This window comes from Falco biarmicus, unplaced genomic scaffold (assembly GCF_023638135.1).
Source record: "Falco biarmicus isolate bFalBia1 unplaced genomic scaffold, bFalBia1.pri scaffold_27, whole genome shotgun sequence".
In the NCBI taxonomy this organism is placed as follows: Eukaryota; Metazoa; Chordata; class Aves; order Falconiformes; family Falconidae; genus Falco; species Falco biarmicus.
This window is the reverse complement of record NW_026611833.1, coordinates 4,241,358-4,251,826: the sequence shown is the minus strand read 5'-3', so window position 1 is coordinate 4,251,826 and position 10,469 is coordinate 4,241,358.

The window sequence follows — 10,469 nt, the reverse complement described above, 5'->3', positions numbered from 1 at the left end:
CAGCAAATTTATTAACTCCATACGATGTGCGTATGGTTGCACAAGCTTTGTTAACGGCTTCTCAGCAGATACAGTTTTTTCAACGCTGGCAGGCAGCGAGTCATGCTGCTGCGGCCACGCCACGTCAGCAGGGGGATCCGCTGTTTGGAGTGAATGCCCAAATGCTTTACAGGTGCCCGCCCCTTCGCTAACCCTTAGTGGCAAGTGGGATTCCAACCCAAGGTGTTACGATTAATGCAGGAACTAGCTCTGAAAACGATTTTTGCCCTCCATCATGACAAAATAGCACCAGCATTTACGGGGATAGAACAGGGACCTATAGAATCTTATCCAAAATTTATAGACAGACTGCATGCCGCTCTCATGATTAATCCTGATCTGAATGAGGATATGAAAGCAAAGTTTCTTGATATGCTTGCTTATGATAATGCTAATGAGAGAACTAAGAAAGCTTTAAGCCTCCTGCCACGTGGGTCATCAGCTGTCCAGCTGTTGGAGGTGGCAGAAAGAATGATTGATTGATCAGGAAAAAACTGCCTTTATGGCTGCTGCGGTAGGAGCTGCAGTGAAGCCGCTTGTGCAAGGTAAAAATAGTAACGGGAGGCAAGCTAGGAGATGTTTCAATTGTGGCAGGATGGGACATATTAAATCACAATGTCATGTTCCAGGCTCACAGCAAAAGAAATGGTGTGTGCAGTGTTGGGAAGATAATCATAACACCAGTGATTGTCGGAAAAAGGGGAACGAGACACGGAGCACGTCTCGCCCTTGTGGTACGACACAAGTCCAGGGTGCTTGGACCGCTGCTCCACCGCCACCTCCGGAAGCACCAGAGTGGACCTGACAAGAGCAGTAGCTATTACTCTTACCGACACCACAGTTCAATTGGTTGATTCAAATCTTGTGGGACCTTTGGGACATGGTGTGAGTGCCTTATTAATCAGATGTTCTTCAGTATCTAGGAAAGGTATTTTTGTAGTCCCAGGACCTATTGAAGGACGGATTAAAATAATGGTTTACACACTAACTCCCCCTATAACTATTAAGGAGGGATCAAAAATTGCTCAATTAATTCCTTTTGAAGCAGAAGTGCCTAAGGCAGAACAAAAGACAAGGGCTGTAGAAGGTATTGGATCCTCCGGTCAGCCTGGTGTTTTGCTAGCCATGCACATCAGTCGGGGAAAACCGGAGGAAGAAACATAACTGAGACACCCTAGTGGACAAGTGTGCAAATTGCAGATGATTATAGACAGTGGAGGTGATGTAACGATTGTACCTTTTCTTAAGTGGTCTAGGCGGTGGCCTCTAATGCCAGCGGGGTACCGGCATTGTAGGGGTTGGTGGGACTCAAGCTACCTTTATCAGTAGAGGCGTAATTGCATTTATGTTCTCTGATGGTAGGGTAGTAACTACATGTCCCTACATAATGCACCTGCCTGTGGCACTAATTGGAAGAGATCAGCTGAAAATCTGATGATCCAATTTGGATTGATCAGTGGCCGCTAAAGCAAGACCGGCTGCAGATTGTCAATAATTTGGTGCAGGAACAATTAGATGCTGGGCACATCGTGCCTTCACCTAGTCCATGGAACACCCCAGTTTTTACAATCCCAAAGAAGTCTGGGAAATGGCAGCTGTTACATGACTACGAGCAACCAGTGCCGTTATGTGTGATATGGGCGCCTTACAACGCGGGCTACCCTCTCCGGTTATGCTACCGGAGGATTGGGATTTGGTGATTATCGATTCAAAAGACTGTTTCTTTACAATTCCTTTACATCCACAGGATGCTGAAAGGTTTGCTTTTACAGTGCCATCGATAAATAAAGCAGAGCCAGCGAAAAGATATCACTGGGTGGTGTTGCCGCAGGGAATGAAAAACTCACCTACGACGTGCCAATTGTTTGTTGCCTGGGCTTTAGAACCCATTTGTAAGCAGTATCCTCATTTACTTATCTAGCCTTACATGGATGATATTTCGGTTGCAGGAAAACAGCTGGATTCTGAGCTGTTTTCTCAGCTGAATTTTGTGTCAGCTCACGCATAGTCTTGGAAAAAGGGGGTTGAAGATAGCCCCAGAGAAAATTCAGAAGAAAGGGAGATGGTTGTACCTGGGCTGGATCATTACAAATGGAATGATTCGACCTCAGAAAGGGAAAATTGACACAGCAATAGAAACATTGTCTGATGTGCAAAAATGAATGGGAGATATCCAGTGGGTTCGTAATATCTGCGGAATTACGAACGATGATCTGAAACCATTGATGCCGCTCCTGGGAACATCTGCACAGGCTCAGGAGCGCCGCCAATTGAATGAGGATCAGCAACAGGCGTTGCAGGTGATCACTAATAAGATGGTAACAACTTATGCTCACAGTCGACCAGACAACCAAGCTCTTTCGTTGATGATAGTTAACTCAGGAGGTGAGCGAGAACACCCATTAGGGATTATTATTATCCAGCTGGGAGAAGGGAAACTGCATTTACGAATTTTGAAATGGGTTTTTCTCCCTTTCCAGCCCAGGAAGACAGTGGTTACACACCCTGAATTGTTTTCACAGCTTATTATCAAAGGGAGGCAGCGAATTGCAGATATCTCAGGCCTCGAGCCGACTATTACATATGTACCTGTGTCTCAACTTTATTTGGACTGGCCGTTGTCTGCTTCAACAGAATTTCAAATAGCAGCTGCTGATTTTTTGGGAACTCTCACTAACACTTACCCTTCGGACAAACTTTTGCCGTTGTGATCTCATCAGCGCATTGAACATTTGCCTTTGCGATCGGAGGTTCCTTTAAAAGGGATAACTGTTTTTACTGATGCTGGGTGAAAATCTCAGAAAGCTGCAGTCACCTGGAAAGTAGGAGAAACCTGGGAACATAAACTGCTCCCTGGGGTGACCGGAGACTCTTTACAGACTTTAGAACTCCGAGCTGTTACTTGGGCATTTCAGCACTGGTTTCGAGAACCCGTTAATGTAGTATCCGACTCATTATATGTTGTGGGCACGGTACAGCGTTTGGAACATAGTATGGTGAAACCTGTGTGAAATCCTGTATTGTTTACTCTGTTGTTACAATTGTTAACGCTTTTGAACCAGCATCGGGATGAATATTTTATTGTGCATATTTGCAGTCATCAGAAATACGGAGGTCTCGCGTTAGGTAACGCTCGGGCTGAGCAGCTTGTCGCTGCAGCCTGGACAGGTCCTGTTGTTAAAACCTTTGAACAAGCTAGGTTATCACATGAGTTTTTTCACCAGTCAGCAAAAGTGTTGGCCAGGCAATTTCACATTCCTGTGGCTGATGCTAGGGAAATTGTACAGTCCTGTCCTGATTGTCAGAAGGCAGGAGCTGGCCTTGGTTTGGGGGTGAACCCTCGGGGACTCCGACCCCTACAATTTTGGCAGATGGATGTAACTCGTATCCCAGAGTTTGGCAGGCTTAAATATGGGCATGTTTCAATTGATACCTTTTCCCTAGCGCTCTGAGCAACGGCGCAAGCTGGTGAAACAGCACGGCATGTAATTAAACATGTGCATGCTGCCATTATGGCACTTGGAGTGCCTGCACAAATCAAACCTGATAATGGCCCGGCCTACACTTCTTGGAACTTTACTCTTTTTTGCCAGCTTTGGGGTATATGTCATATCGCAGGCATACCACACTTTCCCACGGGACAGGCCATTGTGGAATGAGTACATCAAACACTGAAAGCGCTTTTGCAAAAACAAAAAGGGGAGAGGTACTGGGTCCGGCAGAGCATCTTGTAAAAGCGATATACGTATTGAACTATTTATGGTTTACAGGTGACAGAAATGAACCGCCAGTAATAATGCATAGTTTGTGTTTGAGATCTGGGGTAAACCAGTGTGGAAATAGTGTTTTTGGTCAATACCGAGATGTCGCTACAGGAGAATGGAAAGGACCTGCGGAACTAAAAATGACGGGGCAAGGAAATGCTTGCGTTTTTACAGATACCGGTGTTAGATGGATTCCGAGTCGCTGGGTGAGGCCCTGGCAAGGAGATCTTAAGAATAAAGAAGTACAGGATCCGGCTGAAGTAGAGGATCCGGCTGAAGTAGAGGATCAGGTTTGATTTCTTATGTTTGACAGGGCATGGGTCAATATCAATGGTAGCCTTATGTCCTAAGGCACTTCAACGACACCAGCATCGACTGAACTTGGTCTTGACCCCATGTGAACGCAGCTGCCCAGCTCAGAACAGGTCAAGAAAAACGACACAGCTTGTAGAGAGCGTGGTCTGAACTGTCAGCCTTGGGTTTTCATACATTGCACGTGGTGTGACAAGAAGACTTGGAGAGTCGCACGTGCATGTGATTGAGGTAGTGTGTTTAAATGTCACTCATGTAATGATCGGGTTGTGTTTTGTTCTGAAGGGAGCGAGTTGTCTGACTTTCTAGGTGTGTTAGCATATTGGTAATGTGCTGTTAATATGGAAAGACAAGCGTGAATACTTTGAGAATAACAGTAGTTTTCTTGAGGTTTTAAGCTACATTAAGGACCTTGGGTGAAGGGTTTTTAGCAGAAATTAGTTTCCGGCTTTTAAGACGCTTAGCTTTGCAGTGTCTTAATCAGAATAATAAGATAGTTGACAGGATTTGTAGAATTAGAATAAACGTTCCTCGAAGCTTGCAGGTGCATTGGAGCAGCTGGGAAAAGGAGGTAAAATGATGGCAACACCTCAGACGTAGAGCACAGCTATGTTGATTTGTTTTCCACCAGGTAGTGAGGGGATTTTTGACGTTTTACCCAGAACGAATATTTGGCTAACATGGGCAAATTCAGCTGGGGTAACAGATTTTTGTCTGAGCTTGCAACAAGCAGATAACCCTTTTTGAACCTGTGTGATTGGTATTCCTTTGCAGGAGAATGAAACCGACTTTGATGGGTATTGGAATCCACGGAGCGTAAACCTGGCTAACAGAGAAAGCGGTTCTTGTTTAAGCCCGAACAGCAGATATGTTTGGCCCTCTATGCGTGGCGCAGCTTGGCAGAAAGCGGTCATTGAAAATTTAAATCAATTACATCAGTTACCTTTACAGGAGTTAGACTTACTGGCTAGCATTGTGCCTGTCCAATATGATAATGTTACTGCAACCGCAATGCCAGGTTGTAAAAGCATGTCACCGCAGCTCCAACCAGTGAATGGTACAGGAGTGATCTGGTTTGATAAACCGCGGCATAGTTGGTTTACAAGGCAAGGGGAGCAGGGCCGGTATGTACGTTATCTAAATGTCACAGGGCATTCCCTTTGGAGTGACTTGAGAGCCGGAAGGTTACATGTAAGCACCACAGGGGGTTTTAAACTTCCTCCAGGAGTGTTTCTGGTTTGGGGAGACAGAGCATGGCCCCGTATTCCCATGCGACCTGTTGGTGTGCCTTGTTACCTTGGACGGTTAACGTTGTTTGCTCCTCACGTGAAAGATTTATTAAATGTCAGTAGGGATCATGGGAGACCTATTTGAACTTTTGATGATACATGTAACGACAATGTACAGCTGCCATCAGTAGCACTGCTATAGCCACATCTATTTTTCTTCCAGGAGGAATGGCAGCCATGAATGCAAAAAATATACGTAGATTAGCATGCTGGGGTCAGAAACAATTTAATTTGACTTCATGAATGGTAAGTGAGCTACTTACTGATGTAGAGGGTGTTAGACATACTACTTTGAAGAATCGAGCTGCCATAGATTTTTTATTGTTAGCACAAGGACATGGTTGTGAAGATTTTGAAAGGGATGTGTTGTTCCAATTTGTCTGATCACTCAAAAAGCGTAACTCAGCAATTAGCAACACTGCACGAGAACATGAAGCATGTTACTGAAGGACATGATCCTTTTTCTGACCGGCTCAATAGCCTCGGGCTAAGGGGATGGTTGCAGATTGTAGTTAAAGGAGCATTGGTAGTGGTAATAGTGTTCTTGATTTTGATATTGCTACTTCCTTGTTTGTTTCAATGTTTGCAACGCATAATGAATGGGTTAATTAAACAGATGTCCAGAATGGGGTCTGGATTGCTCAAAAACAAAAAGGGGGATTTCTGGAGTGGCTGGAAGAAAACGGGCATATTATGAGCAACCCAGACCGAATAACTTGGTTGTAATAACAGGCCGCAGCTCTAACAAGCTGCAGGTGTTGTGAAGGACATGTGCAAGGCCAAGGGAGACAAAGAAACTGTGTATACACAGAGAGGTAAGAGAGTTGGACAGAAAGATGATAAAAACAGGATGCCTGCACAAGGGGGGAGCAGCGTGTTGGCACCGCCCTGGGACCAACAACTTGGGAGGTGGGAGCGTGTGAACGAGTAGTTTTAACCGATCACCTTTTACATAACAAAGCGTGCGTAGTGTGTGCATTTTTAGCTGTAGAGTATAAATTGGTGTGAGTCTATTAATAAAGTGGCACTAACTTGATCACATTGGTCATATAAGTTGTGCCTGAGCCTACTGCGTCAACAACTACCATCTTCTCAATTCCCCAGGGAGTTTCTTGGTGCTTCCTTTTAACCAATTCACACATAATTTCCTCTGTAAATGTTAGTTGATGCGAAGGAGTCACCCGCCATCCATGATTTGCGGTTGCTTCAGTATATTAGCCAATTAATTGTTTTCTGGTGGATCCTGTGGGCTCTTAGGTCCTAATTTCTGCCGTTTCTCTGGCAGGACTAGCAATATTTGACTTTCAGCTGCTTCTTTCCTTTCTTGATCTGCCACTTGCTGTCCTAGATGCACCGAGCTATCTCCAAGGTGCTGCACTTTACAATGCATAATTGCCAGCACCCTGGGTCAGCTGGTCACCTGAAATGATTGTGGGGTCTTTGCCTCATAATTTGACTGGGGATCCTTGAGAGGTTCAGAGTCCTCTTTCTTTCTTTCTTTCCAACAGCCCCATCGGCATGGTCTGTTCCAAAGGCAAATTTCAAATATGTCCATGCATTAAAAAAGCCTTGTCTGTTGATAATAATCCCAGTGCCCTTAGTGAGGCTGTGAGTTCTGCCTCTTGGGCCCACGTGTCAGATGAGAGGGCTTTGGCTTCTCTTCTCTCTCTGATAGTTACCACCACATGTCCTGCTCTTTGGGTCCCATTTCGCACAAAACTACTACCACCTACAAATAAGTCCCAGTCTCCATTTTCTGTTGGCGTGCCCTTTAATTCCACTCGGCTAGAATATACCTCTGCCATTGTCTTTAAACAATCATGAGTTACTTCTTCTTTTCCACCGAGATCATGTCATTTTTGCCCAGGTGTCAGTTCCTGGGCCTCTTGCATCGGTAATACTGTAGCTGCCACCGTGCGCGGACAGGTTGGCCGTCCTTTACTGACACTGTCCAGCTGTTTGGAAAAGCTCCCCACGGCTCTGCTCCATGGTTCCAGTCTCTGGGCCAACACTCCTAAGGCAACGTGTCACCTTTCATGCACAAAGAGTTCCAATGGGTTTTCTAGATTTGGGAGGCCTTGAGCTGGAGCACTCATTCCAGTCCGTTTCCATTCCGTAAATGCATCTCTGCACTCCTGAGTCCAGACGAGGAGGTTTCCCTTTCCTCCGACACCTTCATTTAGAAGTTTGGCAATGAGTCCCAAATTCATTATCCCTAAGTGACACCACCCGGCCATTCCCAGGGATGCTCTGAGCTCTTGTTTTCATTTGGGTTCTGGGATTTGACAAATGTCCCTTTTCCTCCAGCTCCAAGACTCTGCTGGCCCAGGCAAATTGTAAATCCCCAATTGGTTGCGTCTTCTGGGGTGGTCTCTGCCCCCTGAGCCTCTCAGTGACTTTTCACTGAACTCACTCCCAGTCATACACATCTTCCTTGCTGTAATGGGTTCTGTCTCGAGCCATTAAGAAACTTCTTCTCTCCTTCCCTCCCCAGTCAAGATCCAAAAATTAACACAGCAGTCTACATGTGGTGTTATGAGTGATGAGCATGGGAACACGATCACTTCCCTCACTCTCTTGGCAAGGCACCTCTTCGTACGCTCCAGGGCACGGCTGGCTGCCTCTGCTACCAGGTCACGGGCTGGGATTGTGTTTTGCCTTCTGTCCCCCAGCACCACCAGGGCCTTTTCTGCACAGACACTGCCCAGCCAGGCAGGTCCCAGGCCCTGCAGCTGCAGGGTGTTAGTCCATGCGAGGGAGGTGCAGGCTCTGCCCTTGGTCCGTCCTGCATCTGTGCAGCTCCTGACAGGGCGGCCACCCCACCTGCCAGGGTTCCCCTCCACAGCATCCCTAGGGCACAGGGGTGGTCCTGAAAATGTAGTGCCATCAACAGACGTTGTGGCAGTTGCTGTACAGGGCACAGGAGAAACCCTGTGCTGCCCACACTGCCCCAGTATGTCCCAGTGGCCTCCAGGTGGGGTGTGAGCCCTTCCCCACTGCTCTCTCAGCCTGACCATCCAGCTGGTGTTTTACTCATCTCTTTCTGTTCGCACCCAGAGTGTCATGGCCTCACTCGGGCAGAACAACACTGAGGGAGACCATGACAACAGTTTTGCTGAAGCTGAGGGAAATGACATCCACTGTGGAGCTCCTCACGCACAACTGCAGGCTGTCAGGTTGGTGAGGCAGGAGTTACCCTTGGAAAATCCACCTGGACAGTTACCCGCTCAGGTGCCAGAAATGTCACCCAAGGCGACTCTAACTGGTGGCACACCCCTCACCATGGGGGTTTGAGCAGCCTGTGGTTCCCCGAGCTGCACTTATGGACTCCTTCCAAGACAGATGCAACACTTACTTGTCCTTTCTCACAAGTGATCTCTGCCAATTCAAGGAGCTTTCAAAAGCGATACCTCAAGGAAATATTGATTTTATACCAGAACTCCACCATTATTATTAGTTATACTACGCCCTTATTTTCTCTCATCTTTAACATATTTGCACCTGAGCAGGAGACAGTGACGACTTCTGAAGTCATCTTTTCAGCAGACTGTCTCAGCAAAGGCTCTTTCAGTTATTCACCAGTTTGGCAATAAGCTTGGCAATAAGTCCCAAATTCATTATCCGTAAGTGACACCACCCGGCCATTCCCAGGGATGCTCTGAGCTCTTGTTTTCATTTGGGTTCTGGGATTTGACAAATATCCCTTTTCCTCCAGCTCCAAGACTCTGCTGGCCCAGGCAAATTGTAAATCCCCAACTGGTTGCTTCTTCTGGGGTGGTCTCTGCCTTTTCCCAGGGCACTTTGTACCCTGCTAGCCCGCAAAGTTTAGCAGGTCCTTGTTATAGAATCTTCTTTACTACTGGTTGCTAGCAGTACGTCACCTACCTATTGCAGCAAGGCGACATTTTCCTACCTCTTTTGCCAGCTTTCCAACTCCCTGGCTAATTGATTTCCAAAGACTGTAGGGCTATTTTTAACTCCTTGCAGTCATACAGCCCTGCACAGCTGGGTTTCTCGACCAGTTTCAGGGCTTTCCCATTTGAAACCAACCGATTGGTGACTGGCAGCAGCCAGCACAAGGCAGAAGAACGCATCTTCACATCTCATACAGTAAACCATTCCTCATTCTCCTTCAGGGTGGTCAGGAGGGCATACGGGTGTGCTACTGCCTCATGGACATCTTGCACAGTTGCATTTATAGCTCGCGAATCTTGCACCAGTTTATATTCTTCTGAATTTGGCTTCCTGACAGGTAATACTGGAGTGTTATGTTCTGATTGGCATTCTCTTAGTAACCCAAAATCTGTGATCTGTTCAGTTAAGGACTCCAACCCTTTCCTGACTTGTAGTTTAACTGGGTACAGCTTTTGACTTGCTGGTCTGCCATTTGGCTTCCGCTGGATGATTACTGGTTCCCCTGCTTGGGGTTGCCCTGGTGTTCCTGAAGCCCATACAAGAGGTATTGCAGCATTTGTAACTGCTTCTGGTATCTGCTGTAGCTCGGCTTCCTTCTGCAACATAAAAACGTGGGCATCCCAATCTTTATTGTCAGGAATATGGTTCCTTTGAGGAAGCCCAGGTGGCACCTCAGGTAGATTTGGTTTCTGTCAACCAGCAACTGAATGCCAGCCCTGCAGTGCGTCACGGTCTGACCCAAGTTCATCCAGCTGGTCCATGAACAGGAAGCCCATCACAGTGGGGGTTCCAATCACCTGGCTACTCCCACACTCCCCTGGTACTTATTCCAGCAATCCTTTGCTCAGCCCCGTGAAGATACCATCAAAGAACCAGTGCATGGTTCTCACAGTGTTCCTGGATCACAGCATATGCAAACTGAAGCACATTTTCAGCAGCACCATGTCCTCCTGGAGGTCAGCCTCCCCTCCCCCACAGGCCTTCAGGGGCCTCAGCAGCACTGCAGCTAGCCAAGCCTTCTTCTGCCAGGGCTGCAGAGCCCAGCACTGCTTTTCTGGCCTTGCAGAGGGCAGGGCTTCCTCTGCTGGCGTGCTTAGATTGCCACCGCCACCCACTCCAGCGGGTCTCTGGTCTCCAGCACAGCACGGGC